At 51.6% G+C, this 4,871-nt stretch overlaps 1 long non-coding RNA gene across 1 annotated transcript; it reads left to right on the top strand.

Annotated features, from left to right (window-relative positions):
• The first annotated feature begins 27 nt into the window (after nt 1-27).
• Nucleotides 28-4,847, top strand: LOC135980537 (uncharacterized). Its single transcript, XR_010597555.1, has 3 exons — nt 28-1,022; nt 1,129-2,965; nt 3,072-4,847. It is a non-coding gene; the product is annotated as an uncharacterized LOC135980537 (long non-coding RNA).
• Nucleotides 4,848-4,871: the final 24 nt, after the last annotated feature.

The raw sequence follows: 4,871 nt of genomic DNA, 5'->3' as shown, positions 1-4,871 counted from the left end.
TAAGGGGATGGCGGAGGCCGTGGAAAATTCGCCCCTTTTCTCAAAAAAAGCCAAGAAATGGCCCAACCAAGCAAACGTCACAAAGTCTGGAAATGAACAGGGGGGTTGGGGGGCTCCTTTCGGACCCTCACTTCCGTGTAATCCTTCCTCAAGTCCTTTTGCCCTGCCCAATTTACACCGCTCAACCAACCACAACTTTCCCCTTTGTTTTCTTGTGCACAAGAAAGAACACTGTCGGACTGACGAGCGCCAACTGCAGGGATTCGGACAGCTCCGTTAGTTGTGTCCGAATTCCTGGCCTTGTGTCTCTTTGGTGATAAAGAGAGGAGATTCCTCGGGCTACCTTTGAAGAGATTGATGTGGCGGTCCTTTCTGAAATGTGTTGATGTTGACATGTTGTAGGTAGATGCGATGGTATTCAGAGCCGGCACGTGGGTGCACCTAACCCTACTAACAGGACCGCGTCACAAGTCAGAGGGGTCTTTTTTGGTAAAGGTAGGGGGCACAAAGTTGTCATTTTCTTGGTGGGGTAGGAGATAAGTCGGGAAGGGTGTCGCTGAGGGATGGAGGATTGATTGGAAAGGGGACACTCAGCAGGATCCCTCTCTTACCTGTTCATTTCCAGATCTTTTCACATTCAGGACTCCCCCACCCCAACAGTGTAAAGGAGGTATATTTTACTAAAAAAAGGGTGACTGCCCTGTAATCAGGGTTCAGGTCGCTTTCCCTTTTCTCCTCCCTACATTGGCCCTCTTCACGCCAAGGTCCAAAGTGAGCGCCCTCTAACTAGGGTGTGGGTCTTTCCCTGTCTTTCACAAGGTAACACTGCCATTTGGAAGGTAGTTCTAGAAACCAGCCTCTTGAGAGGGTTCAGGGTTTGTCCTACTAGCTGTCCCGTGCCCTCCTCACTCACGCACTCAGCCAAGTCAAAGCCCGCGTCCTCTGCATCCACCTGGACCCGCCTTCTGCCGCAAGCTCTCCTGCGCTCTGAAAGAGATCGGTGCCGAAAAGAAGGAATTAGGGTAATTTCCGGCAGGGCCGAGTACCTTGCCAATGTCATCTGAATCTACCTTGTACACGTGCTCTCTACTGAGCCACACCTAACCCGCTTCACCTCTCTCTTTCTAGCAACTCAAAGGACAAAATGGACAAGACGACACAAGCACCAAAGAAACTGCAGGAAAAGGGAAGAAAAAGCCACTGCCAACGGCTGCACACACCGCACACACAGCACCCTGTACCGAGGGATCGGGTTCGACACTTCTCCTCACAGGCTTAATCACCCTTCAGGTGCCCGGTAAAAGGACCTCCCTGTAAACAAGGATCAAGGTCCATTCCTTACCAACCAAAATGCTTTATGGGTCCCTTCCATAGTTGAGGCGGAGCGACCCCCCTTTAAAAAGGGTTGAGGTCTCTGTGGGTTGGAGCTCCTTAGGACCTAGCCTTTAAAATGCCCCGGGCCGTTGACCTCTCCCTGTCAGAAGGGTGCAGGTCTCCCCTTTCTAACTCCTCTTGGGCCGTTGGCACTCGCTGGGCAACGACACCACCCACTTCTGAGGGAACGGAGGTCTCTCCTTTACAGCGCTTTTCGCTCTGGCCCATTGGAAGGCCCAAGGCTTAAGGACCACACTCTAAGGAGGGTTTCGGTCTCCTTTGCCATGCAAATTAAGCCACAGGTCACTTTAACAGGCCCGGCAAAATGACTGCCCTGTAACCATGGTGTAAGGTCTTATACCTCTCACGCTTAAGCTAGGGGAGCCTTTCTGTGCCTGGGCGACTCCCCCCGACCCTCCAGCACTTGAGAAGGGTTGAACTTCTGTTTCTCTTAGTCACAGTAAATTCCCACAGAATGATTTCTACTTGGCTTTTTTGAGATTTGAAGTGAAATCTTACTCGGGACCTATCCCGGTCAGATGGAACATGGTGTGGCGAAGGGGCGGCTGTAAGGGGATGGCGGAGGCCGTGGAAAATTCGCCCCTTTTCTCAAAAAAGCCAAGAAATGGCCCAACCAAGCAAACGTCACAAAGTCTGGAAATGAACAGGGGGGTTGGGGGGCTCCTTTCGGACCCTCACTTCCGTGTAATCCTTCCTCAAGTCCTTTTGCCCTGCCCAATTTACACCGCTCAACCAACCACAACTTTCACCCTTTGTTTTCTTGTGCACAAGAAAGAACACTGTCGGACTGACAAGCGACAACTGCAGGGATTCGGACAGCTCCGTTAGTTGTGTCCGAATTCCTGGCCTTGTGTCTCTTTAGTGATAAAGAGAGGAGATTCCTCGGGCTACCTTTGAAGAGATTGATGTGGCGGTCCTTTCTGAAATGTGTTGATGTTGAGATGTTGTAGGTAGATGCGGTGGTATTCAGAGCCGGCACGTGGGTGCACCTAACCCTACTAACAGGACCGTGTCACAAGTCAGAGGGGTCTTTTTTGGTAAAGGTAGGGGGCACAAAGTTGTCATTTTCTTGGTGGGGTAGGAGGTAAGTCGGGAAGGGTGTCGCTGAGGGATGGAGGATTGATTGGAAAGGGGACACTCAGCAGGATCCCTCCCTTACCTGTTCATTTCCAGATCTTTTCACATTCAGGACTCCCCCACCCCAACAGTGTAAAGGAGGTATATTTTACTAAAAAAAGGGTGACTGGCCTGTAATCAGGGTTCAGGTCGCTTTCCCTTTTCTCCTCCCTACATTGGCCCTCTTCACGCCAAGGTCCAAAGTGAGCGCCCTCTAACTAGGGTGTGGGTCTTTCCCTGTCTTTCACAAGGTAACACTGCCATTTGGAAGGTAGTTCTAGAAACCAGCCTCTTGAGAGGGTTCAGGGTTTGTCCTACTAGCTGTCCCGTGCCCTCCTCACTCACGCACTCAGCCAAGTCAAAGCCCGCGTCCTCTGCATCCACCTGGACCCGCCTTCTGCCGCAAGCTCTCCTGCGCTCTGAAAGAGATCGGTGCCGAAAAGAAGGAATTAGGGTAATTTCCGGCAGGGCCGAGTACCTTGCCAATGTCATCTGAATCTACCTTGTACACGTGCTCTCTACTGAGCCACACCTAACCCGCTTCACCTCTCTCTTTCTAGCAACTCAAAGGACAAAATGAACAAGATGACACAAGCACCAAAGAAACTGCAGGAAAAGGGAAGAAAAAGCCACTGCCAACGGCTGCACACACCGCACACACAGCACACACCGCACCCTGTACCGAGGGATCGGGTTCGACACTTCTCCTCACAGGCTTAATCCCCCTTCAGGTGCCCGGTAAAAGGACCTCCCTGTAAACAAGGATCAAGGTCCATTCCTTACCAACCAAAATGCTTTATGGATCCCTTCCATAGTTGAGGCGGAGCGACCCCCCTTTAAAAAGGGTTGAGGTCTCTGTGGGTTGGAGCTCCTTAGGACCTAGCCTTTAAAATGCCCCGGGCCGTTGACCTCTCCCTGTCAGAAGGGTGCAGGTCTCGCCTTTCTAACTCCTCTTGGGCCGTTGGCACTCGCTGGGCAACGACACCACCCACTTCTGAGGGAACGGAGGTCTCTCCTTTACAGCGCTTTTCGCTCTGGCCCATTGGAAGGCCCAAGGCTTAAGGACCACACTCTAAGGAGGGTTTCGGTCTCCTTTGCCATGCAAATTAAGCCACAGGTCACTTTAACAGGCCCGGCAAAATGACTGCCCTGTAACCATGGTGTAAGGTCTTATACCTCTCACGCTTAAGCTAGGGGAGCCTTTCTGTGCCTGGGCGACTCCCCCCGACCCTCCAGCACTTGAGAAGGGTTGAACTTCTGTTTCTCTTAGTCACAGTAAATTCCCACAGAATGATTTCTACTTGGCTTTTTTGAGATTTGAAGTGAAATCTTACTCGGGACCTATCCCGGTCAGATGGAACATGGTGTGGCGAAGGGGCGGCTGTAAGGGGATGGCGGAGGCCGTGGAAAATTCGCCCCTTTTCTCAAAAAAGCCAAGAAATGGCCCAACCAAGCAAACGTCACAAAGTCTGGAAATGAACAGGGGGGTTGGGGGGCTCCTTTCGGACCCTCACTTCCGTGTAATCCTTCCTCAAGTCCTTTTGCCCTGCCCAATTTACACCGCTCAACCAACCACAACTTTCACCCTTTGTTTTCTTGTGCACAAGAAAGAACACTGTCGGACTGACAAGCGACAACTGCAGGGATTCGGACAGCTCCGTTAGTTGTGTCCGAATTCCTGGCCTTGTGTCTCTTTAGTGATAAAGAGAGGAGATTCCTCGGGCTACCTTTGAAGAGATTGATGTGGCGGTCCTTTCTGAAATGTGTTGATGTTGAGATGTTGTAGGTAGATGCGGTGGTATTCAGAGCCGGCACGTGGGTGCACCTAACCCTACTAACAGGACCGTGTCACAAGTCAGAGGGGTCTTTTTTGGTAAAGGTAGGGGGCACAAAGTTGTCATTTTCTTGGTGGGGTAGGAGGTAAGTCGGGAAGGGTGTCGCTGAGGGATGGAGGATTGATTGGAAAGGGGACACTCAGCAGGATCCCTCCCTTACCTGTTCATTTCCAGATCTTTTCACATTCAGGACTCCCCCACCCCAACAGTGTAAAGGAGGTATATTTTACTAAAAAAAGGGTGACTGGCCTGTAATCAGGGTTCAGGTCGCTTTCCCTTTTCTCCTCCCTACATTGGCCCTCTTCACGCCAAGGTCCAAAGTGAGCGCCCTCTAACTAGGGTGTGGGTCTTTCCCTGTCTTTCACAAGGTAACACTGCCATTTGGAAGGTAGTTCTAGAAACCAGCCTCTTGAGAGGGTTCAGGGTTTGTCCTACTAGCTGTCCCGTGCCCTCCTCACTCACGCACTCAGCCAAGTCAAAGCCCGCGTCCTCTGCATCCACCTGGACCCGCCTTCTGCCGCAAGC

The sequence above is a fragment of the Chrysemys picta genome, unplaced genomic scaffold (genome assembly GCF_011386835.1).
Source record: "Chrysemys picta bellii isolate R12L10 unplaced genomic scaffold, ASM1138683v2 scaf4092, whole genome shotgun sequence".
Taxonomy (NCBI): domain Eukaryota; kingdom Metazoa; phylum Chordata; order Testudines; family Emydidae; genus Chrysemys; species Chrysemys picta.
Note: the sequence above shows the minus strand (reverse complement) of the source record. Positions and strands in the feature narration are given on the sequence as shown.